Here is a 14,344-nt window from a genome sequence, read left to right on the forward strand (position 1 = left end):
ATTTTGCACCACGAAGCAAAAGCTCATCACAAATTGTTGAACAAATGTTGCCCTTACGTGAGGAAAAGGGAAAATACCAGAAGCAAAATATGTGCTCGAGAGCCCTAACCTACAATCTAAGATTTTAAAACAACCAGAAACAAGGTAACAATACAGACTATTTTTAAACACATCAGCCAAAAATAAAGCTTTAGCACATTACTATCTCAAGGGATATGTGTAACTTCATTTAGTATTCTTATAAAAATCCCTGAATATACTACATGACACAACTGCTTGGCAAAATGAGAGAATGAGAAAAAAAAAATTGCATCTGGTTTTATTCAATCATTTTAAGGAAGACCTTACACACAGAACGCATTAATAATTAAAATTATTAAAAATGTAAAAAAATACAATTAATTTTCTTTCATAATGCCTTCTCAAACATACATATTCTCATTTACCCTTTCTGAAGAACTGCTGATAAGTGTTCACCTAGAAGCTGCTTTTCTAGCATAGTGATCAGTTGTTTCCTGGTTAAAAAAAATGAGTTTAGAATCACTGCAAGATTCTCATAATGGAAGAGTTAAAACGGTTTTCCAAATCCTTCTGCATACCTTACTGTCATCTGTCTGATTTCTGTTTTAACACTGTTATGCATGATGAGTGCCATAAAATTTGTAGTTTGGTCGTCATGAGATTGAATTTCATTGCATGAACTGCTGATTCAGAGTTATAATTATCATTACATAACTACAGGAAACTATGTGATAATAATAAACCACCTAGTTTACATAAAAATTACTATTTATCTCTAATTAACAAGACCACCACAAATTTTCTAAAGTTTCCCACTCATCCAAAAACTCAAAAAATAAACTTATGAGAAATTTTTATTTGTCAGGCCTTCCCATCTTTTTGATACAATGAAGAAAGGAGAAAGGCAGGAACTAAGCAAAAAGGTGAGAACTGTATCATTTAAGCCTATCATACGACAATTTAAAAGTTGTTTACATTTACCTTTTGAGATACGGTGAGAGAGAGAAAGCATGCACACGATCAGGTAGGGGCAAGAAAGAGGGAGACACAGAATCCAAGGCAGCTCCATGCCTGAGTTATCAGCACAGACATGACCTGAGGCGAGGTGAAGTCAGACGCTTAACTGACTAAGCCACCCAGGTGTCCCTGATAATTTCTGATCTAAGTAAAGCAAAATCAAAGTGTATAGAATATGGTATATAGAAATTACATACACAATACAAACATACGGATTCTTACTGTGTGTTAAGGCATAGGTTAGGTTCTAACTCTGTCTACTTCTCTTCTAGGAGCTTCTTGATGTGGTAAGACACCCAGAATCTGAAAATAAAATTTTAACCTTCCTATTTTAAGAATCATGGGACTTAAAGAACGGAAGTTACAAAGTTTTTGTAGCAAGCAAACAAAAACATTCGTCTTTTAAATCAATTTAGTTTCATAACCTTGAAAGACACAGCTATCATATCCTTGAAAGGCACAGCTATATGGTCAGTTTGTTTCTATCAAGTCAGAATGTCAGGAATTATTAAACTGGTTACAGCTTGTAACTGGAATCCATGGTTTGAAAATTTAACATAACCAAACAAAAATATAAAATACATAAAGCAAAGGGCTGTTATAAATGAAGAGAAACACTGAAAATTCAACAAAAGCTGATGACTTGCCTACATACAGATCTATGATGTACAGTACATACAGAACGTACATGATATATAAAAGAACATATATTATATCCAAGATAATGGATAGAGTACTCAGACAGAAACCAGCAAGTTAACATGATACTTTAACAACACTAAACACGAGAAAGTATTATAGAACACTCCACTCAACAACAGAATACACTTCTGCTCAAAGTGCACACAGAATATTCTGCAAGACAGACTCCATCAAGTCACAAAACAAGCAAATAAATTTTAAATGAATGAAATTATAAAAACTGTGCTCATTCATCAAAATGGAGTGAAACATGGGAAAATAAGAAAATTTGAGAAAGTCACAACTATGTGGAAATCATACCACACATTTCTCAATAATCAAGGTGTCAATGAAGAAATCAAAGAGAAACTACAAGTACCTTAAGTAGGTGAAAACGAGGCTAGAACATACCTAAATTTAATATGGCAGCTAACACATTACTTAGAAGAAAATTTATGGTTATAAATAATTACATCAGAAAAACAAACACCTCAAAACAAATAAATTAAAAAAAAAAAAACCCTACTTTCTACCTAAAGACACTGGAAAAAGATCAAAGTAAACCTAAAGCAAATGAGAAAACAATATTTAGCATAGAATTTAATGAGAGAGAAATGAGAAAAAAACAATAGAAAAAAAATTAACCATACCAAAAGTTGCTTATTTGAAAAGATCCACAAAATAGACAAATCTTTAGCATAACTGACGAAAAGAAAAAAAAAAAAAAAAAAGAAAAAAGAAAAAAAATTGTCAGGAAGAAAGGTTTGTCAAAATTTATAAGAATTATAAAGAAACATGGTTCTTTACATTTTAATAATCTTTTCTATGGATATTGAAAGAATTTATAGTTATCATCTTGATTTCAGAGCCTCTTTTTTTTGCACTAGCTTCCTTCCCTCTGCTGCATAGAACCTGCTTGTTTCTCTAAGAATTTACTCTCAAAAAGAGTCTTGGTAAATCTAATAATTGGAATATGTAAAAGAAACTTAGTTAAAAGTTAGCTTTAAGATATCACATTAGAAATCAGTTTCGATTTAATGAAAGTTAAGGATTACTTACCCGCAAATCAGAAAGCATAGTTCAGAGCCTTTGAATCAGACATCGATCAACCATTTCGCCATTTCTTTCTTTCTCATCACCAAGAATTCCATACTATGGTCCTGCTACGAACATTCTGATCACAAATATATATGATTTGAATATTCAAGGCCCATATCCCTAAAACAAACAAAAAATCTGCCTTAATTTTGGCTTATATTGTTCCCATCATTTACACTTCTGTGTAATATAGCATTTCCCAGTCAAAACAAGATATCAATTGATGTTAAATTCACTGGTATCTACAGTTGGATAAATATTTTGTTGTGTTTTTTGATGGTCTGAAATCAATAAATAGATTTCAGTGTAAATAAGGCACAGTGGATGACATGTATAATTCAGTAATTTCTTAAAAATTAAGCAAAATTTAGGACGCCAAAGCTTCTGAACTTGCCTTCGATTTTTAGGCCTTCATAATAAGCACAATGTATTAATATACGACATTATATCAACTTAGTGACCTTCTAGTTTTTTATAACGAAATATTTCAAACGTGGTTCCGTATCCTAGATTAGATTCTAGAACTAGTATGTTTCCTAATTAAGACAGGTTTTTAAATTGAGGTAAATTATCAATTAACACTTAAAACTGTGTTACCATGACCTCAAATGTCATTTTAAAAAAAAGTCAACGTTTTATGATACAAAGAAATACACATTTTGAAAATGATTTTTCTCTTATTATGTTTTCTCTCAGAAGATAAAGGACGTGATTATAAATCACATGTAACAGTTTTTTAAGTAATTATTTGCATCTTACCAAATTGAAGACACATCAAGTATTGAAAAGCATAAGTTCTATCTAGGAACAGAAAATGTTCCTAAATCATGCTCTGTTAGAAATAAAAAAAATAAAGGTAAAACATTACGTCTCAAAGATTTTTTGGTTAAATTACCATTCCATCAAACAAAAACTTAACTCTTAAGAAAAGCACATAATTTATAACATTCTTCTCAATCAAACATGGGCAATAATGTATTTATTTCTCTTGTAAAGATAACCTTTCAAATTTTTCACTCTTTTCTACACTGCTAGTTCTTAAATAATAAAGAGTAATAGAAATATATAAAGAAAATGTATTCAGGGATTATTTTATGTAAAAACTGCTGATATGTGAATATTACTGGTAAGTATAGTTTGCTCAACAAATCTTTGAAATCCAAATGCCTACATATATATTTTCAGCAGACTGAAAATATAAGACAGAGCCGTACCGTAAAAGAAGAGGAAATATGAAAAATTAACAGCAATACTTACGAAGACCAAGGCCGTGTACAAATATAACATTTCACCGCTTTTATTTAAAAACACACACAGCAGGAAGAGAATTCTTTATAATGAATACACTGTTATGTACAAACTTCTTTATTATGAATATACGGGCTGGGTGACAAATTACTGCGATGTGAGCATATATAAGAAGAGCAGTTCTCACACAGTATTGTCTCAAGTCCCCTTCTATTTGTTAAAAAGTATTGACGAAACCAAAGAAATTATCACCAGTGTAAATATCTGCTATACTTACCGTACTAAAAAACTAAACTGACAAACTTTAGGTATTAAATTCAAGTTCTACGAACATATTAATGAAAATGTAATTAATTTGTAAGAAATAAGGTTTTTAATCATTTACATTTTAAAATAAGTTACCAAAGGGCATGAACGTTCACTTGTAATATGAATAAATTTTGGAGATCTAATGTAAAGCATGGTGATGAAGGTAATCACCATATGTGCTGGAAAGATACTTGGCAGTTGCTAATAGAACAGATACTTAACTGGTATCACCACAAAAAGTTAACGGTAATGATGAAAAGTGGTAATTGAGGTATTAGCTAATTCTAACCGTAGCAATCATTTTGCAGTATACAAACGTTATCAAATCATCACACTGTACATCTTAAACTTGCACAATGTGATACTCTATTATGCCAAAAAACTTGGTAAAGAATTCATAATCTACAACAGGAAATAGAGCATTAATGCTTTAAAACACACCTTTTAAGGGCTATATTACAAACATGCTTTTAAGTGCTATAATACAAAGAGATGGGAGAAAGCAAATGAGAAGCAAAAGAAAACTAGGGTGGAATAAAAACCAGAGTGGAATAGCCTAGAAAGCATGAAAGAAATGATCACCTTTGAACTGTATCTTGAAAGAGTAAGAATTTTCCAGGAAATATTTTTCAGAATGATTTTTACATATTGCATGCAATAATGAACATGCATGGCATATTATTTCACACACTTTTAATTTTGTGGCAAGTTCACCATCATTCTAAGTGATGTAATCAACCGTGTAGGATTTAAAATATGCTTGTACAATTAACATCAGCAACAATTGTAGCCATAAATACTATGTTTTTAGAAAATGTCTACTTTTTTTGCTTCTAACTTAAAACATTTATGGCACCTCTTTTGCTGATTCCTCTTTTAACACTACAGAGGACATCTGGAAACGTGGGAAGGGGTTATTATGCTGTTGAGAGAATTTTGCCATGTTAACAGTTTTGGGGAGGTTAAAAGAAATTGGTATTTATATGGATTACAGCCCTCATTTTTAACCAAGACCCACAATTACTTTTTTAAACAAAGAAAACTAGAAAGATGGGATGTGGGAGCCATCAATGACTTAGGACACATCTTATTGGAAAGGAGTGAGAATAACAACTCCAAATACAAAGAACTAAATCAGCCAATATGATTGGCAATTCGTTAAAAACAATTAGATAAATACTTTCATATCATAATTCATGTGGGGACCTCCTTTTATATTTTAAAATTATAAACTCTTCAGTATCACTATTTTATTGAACTGTTTAGTCTATTCTAGTTTTTATTCTTTACATATGAAACTGAGAGAAATGTTTTCCATTAGTGAAGATTTAAACTCACAGCAGTTTTGTTTTTATACAGTAAATAAACTTTTAAATCTAATAATAGTATCAACATATCATATTATCGTATGCTTTATTCTGCCAAATACGAAAGCAAACACAATTTACATATTTTCATTTTCAAAATACAGGCATATTTTGCGTTGAAGTATTTATAAGTTTATTTATCTTATTTAGTATAGCTTTCTTATAGCTCTGCTATACATTCCTCTGTATATTTAAAACTCAGATGATAAATTACTAATTTCACACACTATTTAGTAAGACTAAATCTGACATATATTCCGTGCCTCTTGTTTAAGCTCCTATTAATGTTAAACTCAATTACATCTAAAGTATAATTACCTGTTTGGAAAAAAAACCACCTAATTGTAAGCGAATAAATAAATTAAAATTAAAACGTTAAAGAATTGAAAATTTTGGTCTACCATAAAAGTACTTCCAGAAGCTTTTAAATAAAGTATGGGCTAACTACAGTTTGAATTTTTTTCATTTACAGAACCATTTAACACATTCCATGATAATTCTCTGAACTAAAAATATAATTTCTATACTCTACCATTTGTCTGCTATGATTTTGCCAGCATTTATCCATTTTCTTTAGAAAAGGGCCATTGTCCACAGAATCCATGAGGTAATGTTAAGAAAAACTTTACATTCTAACATTAACACACATTCTGCAAACGGAAGATATGACTTCTAAAAGACAGTATTTTAAAACTGCTTACTGATAACCTTAGGTCCAAGGATGTCTGTCTTAAACAGAACACAAAGATAACAAAAATAACATTAATCCCATATACCAAGTAAATTACTCCACTCAACAGGTACTGACATGGAAAATTTGACAAAAGACAGGAAACAACTCAAAGAGGAAAAAAAGGATACTCTCTGAATTGATGAATTTGTGCTTTGAGGTGCTGTTCACAAAGCTGCTTCAACTGTTTATACAAGTTTGCAGATAAATTGTAGGAGCAAAGGTTTTCAACACTCTGAAAAAATGAAATTTTTGTGCTTAAGTTGAAAAAATGCAAAATAACGTTACTTTGTCTACAACTGTTGATGATATACTGACTACCGATTATGAACTTATTTTACATGATTTAATAAGTGAACAGGAATGTCATGAATATAGTCATGACTATTAAATGAGGAAAAGCTATTTCAAAATTTGCAGCATCTGAACCCTAAGAAAATGAATTTAAAGTCTTCCATCTCAATCAGTATGTACAAACCCATTCTTTATGAGTAATTCTAAGCACCAAGACATTCATAGTAATCAGCTTTCTTTAATTTAAAAATAATTCTCTGAAATTAGCTGTTCAAACCGTAAGTTAAACCATGTCTTAATTTTCAGAATTTTTAAAAGATTACCATCTTTCTTTAAAATTTTAAAATCAGAAAATAAATTTTAAAATTGTGTACGATACAATGAAACACAATTTTATTAAGTGTGACTTACAATTCCTATAACAAACAATAAAACAAACCATTTGTTTATATTGAAATGCACCCTACTGACCACTGCAGCAAAGTCACCAAAAATAGTGCAAAGCTCTCACTCCTCATTAAACAAAGAATTCATCTGGCAAAAACGTTCAGAATCAACCTTATAAGAGTTCTAGAGTCTAACCAAAACTTTATGGCCAAAGACACATTTAATAAAGAAAAAGGATGCTACATTTCAGTAATACAGCCTTTTGAATGCTTAATTGTCAGAGCTACATAAGTATGCCTAGGTTCTTTTTAGCGGTGAGAGGTCCACTCTCACCACTGTTGTTTAACATTGTGTTGGAAGTGCTAGCATCAGCAATCAGACAACAAAATGAAATGAAAGGCATAAAATTGTCAAAAGAGTAAGTCAAACTCACTTTTCACAGATGACATGATACTCTAACATGGAAAACCTGAAAGTCTCCACCAAAAAGTTGCTTGAACTGATACATTAATCCAGCAAAGTCACAGGACACAAAATCAATGTACAGAAATCAGTTGCATTTCTATACACCAATCATGAAGCAAAAGAAAGAGAAATCCAGAAATCAATCCCATTTACAATTGCACCAAGAATCATAAAATACCCAGGAATAAACCTAACCAAAGATGTAAAAGATGTGTATGCTGAAAACTATAGAAAACTTGTGAAGGAAAGTGAAGAAGACACAAAGAAATGGAAAAACGTTTCATGCTTATGGACTGGAAGAATAAATATTGTCAAAATGTCAACACTACCCTAATCAATCTACACGTTTAATGTAATCTCATCCAAAATCGCACTGGCATTCTTCTCAAAGCCAGGACAACCAATCCTAACATGTGTATGGAACCACAAAAGACCCCAAACAGCCAGAGTAATGTTGAAAAAGAAAACCAAAGCAGGAGGCATCAAAATCCTAGACTTCAGCATTTACTACATCAAGACAGTATGGTACTGGCACAAACACACACACACACAGACACTGGAATAGAACAGAGAACCTAGAATTGGACCCAGAAATGTATAGCCAACTAATTTTTGACAAAACAGGAAAGGGTATCTATTGGAAAAAAAGACAGTCTCTTTAGCAAATGGTGGTGGAAGAACTGGCCAGCAACATGCAGAAGATTGATATTGGACCACTTTCTTACACCATACATTAAAAACAACAACAACAACAACAACAACAACAACAACAACAACAACAACAACAACAACTCAGAATGGATGACAAACCTAACTGTGAGACAGGAAACCATCAAAATCCTAGAGGAGAAAACAGGCAACAACCGCGCGGACCTCAGATGCTCAACAGGTCTCCAAAGCCAAGGGAATTTTTTAATAGGAAATTTATGGTCAAATTAGTTTCCATACAACACCCAGTGCTCATTCCAACAGGTGCCCTCCTCAATACCCGTCACCCACCCTCCCATCCCTCCCAGCCCCCACCAACCCTCAGTTTGTTTACAGCTTTTAAGAGTCTCTTATGTTTTGACTCCCTCCCTCTCTCTTTTTTTTTTCTTTCCCCTCCCCCACGGTCTTCTGTTAAGTTTCTCAGGATCCACATAAGAGTGAAAACGTATGGTCTCTCTCTTTCTCTGTATGACTTATTTCACTTAGCGTTAACACTCTCCAGTTGCATCCACGTTGCTACAAAAGGCCATATTTCATTCTTTCTCATTGCCATGTAGTATTGCATTGTGTATATAAACCACAATTTCTTTATCCAGTCATCAACTGATGGGCATTTAGGCTCTTTCCATAATTTGGCTATTGTTGAACGTGCTGCTATAAACATTGGGGTACAAGTGCCCCTATGTTTCAGCACTCCTGTATCTCTTGGCAAGGGAATTAAAAGCAAAATTGAACTATCGAGACCTCATCAAGATAAAAAGTTTCTGCACTGCAAAGGAAACAATCAACAAAACTAAAAGGCAACCAACAGAAAGGGAAAAGATATTTGCAAACGGCATACGGGATAAAGGGTTAGTAACCAAAACCTATAAAGAACTTAGCAAACTCAACATGTGAAAAATAAGTAATCTGGAGAATTGAGTAGAATGAATGAACAGACACTTTTCCAAAGAAGACATCCAGATGGCCATCAGACACATGAAAAGATGCTCAACATCACTCATCATCAGCTAGATACAAATCAAAACCACAGTGAGGTACCACCTCATACTAGTCACAGAGGCTAAAATCAGCAACTCAGGAAACTACAGATGCTGGCGAGGATGTGGAGAAACAAGAACCCTCTTGCACTGTTGGTGGGAATGCAAACTGGTGCAGCTGCTCTGGAAAACAATGTGGTGGTTTCTCAAAAAATTAAAAATACACCTACTCTATGACCCACCAATAGCATGATTAGGAGTTTATTCAAAGGATACAGCAGTTTATTCAAAGGATTCATAGGGGCACATGTGCCCCAATGTTTGTAGCAGCACTTTCAACAATAGCCAAATTATGGAAAGGGCCTAAACGTCCATCAACTGATAAATGGATAATATAATATAATATAATAAATATAATAAATATAATAAATATAATATAATATAAATATATACATATAATAGAATATAAATAGATATAATATAATATAATATAATATAATATAATATAATATAATATAATATAATCTATATATAAAAGGTTATATTATATAATACAATAATTAATACATATTATAATAATAGTTAGTATTATTAATATATTAATAACATATATAATACACACACACACATACATAATTATACACAACATAATTGTAACTAAGTAAATCAATCAAATATAAATACAGAAAGTGTACTGCATGATTGTAATCTTGGTGGATCCCATGATTATAATGCATGATGATAAAAATTATCCAAGGAATTATAATTCAATGATTACTATAAACCCTGATTCCATTATGACTGGTGAATACCTGTATCCAAAAATAACACACACCTGATAGAGTTCTTCCAAGCTGTATCTAACAGAGATACTATTCTGGATAGCCTGTACAGCTTCTTTTAACTTTTGCCATGTTTCTTCAGTGTAGTTTTCCAGTGGCAGGGGTTTATCTAATAAATAAATGAAAGCTTATAGAATAACTGTTTGGGAGACAATGTCAAAATACTATAATATGTAACATATCCTCATACATTTATAATATAATGAATTTATTTTAAACAAAGCTTGTTGAGGCCATTCAGTGGGTTAAGAATAGTCGCTTCAGCAAACGTACTACGACAAGATACCCACGGTATGAAAGAATGAAAGTCAGTGTCATAATGAAAACATAATTACAAATGGATCGAAGACATAAATGTAAATATGAAAGCAAAATCTATAAAACTTTAGTAGGAAACAAAGGGATAAATCTTCATGACCTTGGACTTGCACTAATTCACACCATGACACCAAAACATAAGTGACAGAAGATAATTTATTGGGGTTCATTAAGTTAAAATGTAAAATTTTTGTGGATCAAAGGTAGAAAATAAAGAAAGCAAAACACAACCACCGGGATACAAGAAAATATTTTCTAATAACTGGTAAGCAGGAAGCATCCAGAGTGAAAAACTGTTGCAATTCATCCACAAAAAAAGAGTATCAACCAATTAATTACTAGGCAACGGATTTGAATAGATATTTTCAAGAACATATACAAATGGCCAAGTAACCCATGAAAGGCTGCCCAACATAGTAATAGATTAATACAAGTCAAAATCATGACATACGACTTTATACTTAATAGAAGGATATAACAAGTTTTTAGAGGATGTGGAAAACCAGAACCCTTCTACTTCTCTGGTAGGAACATAAAATTGTAGGGAGAATGTGGAAAATTTAGCAGTTCTTCCATTAACCATAAAATTACCATATGACCCCACACTTCCCTTCCTAGTGTATATCCAAAAGAATGAAAAACAGGTATTCATACAAAATAGCGTATATAAATGTTCACGGCACTATGTACATCCTATGATAGGATTTTATTTAAGCCATAAAAATGAAGCATTCACACATACTACAACCTGAATGAACTTCAAAAACACTATGCTAACTGAACTCAGCCAGGCGCAAAAAAAGATTATAGAATGAAACATCCAGAAGAGGCAAATCTATAAGGACAGAAATCAGAGAGCTGACTGCCTTGTAGAGAGAGGACAGAAATGAAAGGAAAAGGAGTGGGGCAGAGAAATCATAATGCTTGTGAACACAGGTTTTCATTTTCTACCTATTAAAGTATTTCACAATTAAACTGAGGCAGTGGTTACATAATACCGTCAAGTGCTAAGTGTACAACTGTATACTTTAAAAGTCAACGTCCAATTCATTCTTTGCGAATTTCTCCTCAGTAAAAATATCAGCACAAAATTAGTAAAAGAAAGTCTCAACAAAAAACAAGAAACTTTTATGTTTAAATTACTAAACAAAAATAATCTTGCAAATAAATGATAAGGTTATACTTAGAAGTTGGCAAAGATAAAGGGAATCTAAGATAAGAAGAAAAATAATACAAATTAAGCACAAATTAACTGAGGTAGAAAACCATCAAAACCAGACGTGGGCCCTTCGGAAGGGAAACTATGTAAGTTACATATAATATATATAAAGTTATATTATATATAATATATATTATATGTTAATTATTAATATCCATTAATAATTATATATAACTAAATTTACCTTACATTTAATATAATATAATTAATATGATTAATATGATTATATTAATCATTATATATAACATATATTAACATATTATATATTAGGGCTTATATATAATATACACAAAGTTTTATTATATATAATATATATTATACAATTATAATTACATGTATATGTTTATATATATATATATATGTATTAAGTTTATTTTTCTTTGTACCACATTCACTCTCTCATTCTCAAAAAAATTTACTATTATCCAAGAACTACAGAACTATTTCAATATTCCATCCCACTAAAACAGAATATTTTCTAAGTTTATTTGTAGTATTTTAATATATGAAACAGATCAGCAAATTTTGTGTATCCTTTATGCAGGAATATTAAATTTGTAGAGGCAACTGGGTGGGTCAATTGGTTACGCTTCCAACTCTTGATTTTGGCCCAGGTCATGATTTCATGGTTCATGAATTCCAGTCCCGTGTCAGGTTCTGTGCTGATAGTGGGAAGTCTGCTTGGGATTCTCCCTCTCCCTCCATTCTGCCCCTTCCCTGCCTGTGGCTCTCTGTCTTAAAAACAAATAAACTTAAAAAACAGTCAAAATTATTTCAATAACTTTAAGAGATATTTGGTACAGCTCTGCCCTGAGTATGAGAACCCAGATCAAATTAGTAATATTGACTAAAACAATGAAAAAAATATGCATAGACCAAAGCATTTCAGTTCCTTAAACTCACCCTAATGCTGAAATATACCAAAAAAGATTGGAAAAAGTAAAATTTTCAATCTATGCAACAATGCATGAGTATAACATGAATTCAAATAATTCATGCTGTTTGAAATCTTACCTAGCCACTAAAATAAGATTGCTTTTTGAAACTTCAACAGTCTAAAGTCAAACTTCTGCATAATAAATCTAGCATGCACTAGGTTCTGGATAAGGAGAGAAGGTAAAAAGCAAAACACCAAGGGGCAAAATGTTACAAACATTTACTTTTGAAAAGTTCTAGAAAATTTGACGTCTTATTCATAAATTTTGGATTGTTTGACATGTACTTAGAAAACTATTTTTTGAGCAGAAAATAACTGAATACAAAAGTTTTTAAATAATATTAATTAAAATTTTAAAAAAGTTAATTTTTTTCTTGACAACTAAAGATGGCAACAGGGTTGGAATATGCCCTTTAAAACCTGTAAACTAAAAAAAAGAGAATCTTGACAAGATATCGAAAACACTGGTTTATAAAATGCCCAAATACCATGCAAGGATTCTGTTTTATGAATTGTATATGAAAATATTATATGAAAAAATTACGCTAATTCTAATAAAAACTGTATGAAAAAAACCATGATTATCATGAGTTTTTAATTTTTATATTAACATTTCTTCAAAATTTAAAATCTACTCCTAGTAAAGGATCTTATTATGGTTTCACTGTTTATGTCCAAATGCACAATCTTTTACCACCTGTTCTGTAACTTATTAAAAATTCAAATTGTTGCCTTTTGACTCCCTACGTAAGAACTTTTCTCAGTAATATTCTAGATCCACTCACTAAAAAGATGGAAGAGAATGTATTCTACAACGGTGTGGCAACCTAGAGTATTTCAAGCAGTAAGGGAGGGCATAAATGTATTTTAGAGAGAAACAAAGTACTGAAGAGTGGAGTAATTTTCCAAAGGCCTCCACGAGTTACTCCACGGTTAAACTGGGGCCAGGATTCAGGTCTCCAGACTGTAAAATCAATGTTCCCAATCTTCTAAAAATTAACTACCTCGAAAAATATTAACTGTACCTCTCTGAATTTAAGGTACAAAAAGCAGCAACAGGGTATGAAAAAAGCTAAAACTGAACTCTTAAAAAAATTATCATTAAGTTACCTTTAAAGTTTTTGATTACCAACTTCTTGACAGAGCCAGTGCCAAGCGTGTTACTGGCAAAACTAGACAGAGTTGTTGGGGCTTCAGTCCAGTCGTTGTTGTGATGGTCTGCAGCCACAGAGAAAACTACCAACTTTACGTTTTTAAGTTGCTCTTGTTTCTGAGAGGCAGCAGCAGCTGAAGAGGATGATGAGTCTTGCTGAGGCATTTTCACATTAAGTCCTATGAGATCCGAGAAAATTCAGGTTTATAATTTTATCTAGTAGAAGACTTAAGAATGTTTTGGTGGCAGGAAAAAGAAGCAAAAGGAGATAAACACGAAGAGCATTTAGTATATTCCTGACCCTTGTTCCTATATTTTAATCATTTTTTTCCTTAACACAACATGGAAGCAGATGCAGGGAGACCATCAGCAGGTAGTTATAATCTCTTGAGAAATAGTCAAAACACTAATGACCAGATGAGGAGATGAAATACTGTGAAAACGAAGAGAATGAAAAAATGAATAATCGTCAAAAGAAAAAGAGGAAAATAACCAAGCACAAAGGGAAAAAGTGAGACTGCTGAAATAAGAAGTGAGTTTCAGTACAGCATAGTGGCAAATGGCAAAATG

General features: G+C 31.9%; 1 pseudogene; it reads right to left on the reverse strand.

Annotated features, from left to right (window-relative positions):
* Positions 1-2,570: 2,570 nt before the first annotated feature.
* Positions 2,571-13,939, reverse strand: LOC115508213 (annotated as a pseudogene).
* Between the last annotated feature and the right edge of the window lie 405 nt (positions 13,940-14,344).

This window comes from Lynx canadensis, assembly GCF_007474595.2.
Source record: "Lynx canadensis isolate LIC74 chromosome Y unlocalized genomic scaffold, mLynCan4.pri.v2 scaffold_89_arrow_ctg1, whole genome shotgun sequence".
Taxonomy (NCBI): domain Eukaryota; kingdom Metazoa; phylum Chordata; class Mammalia; order Carnivora; family Felidae; genus Lynx; species Lynx canadensis.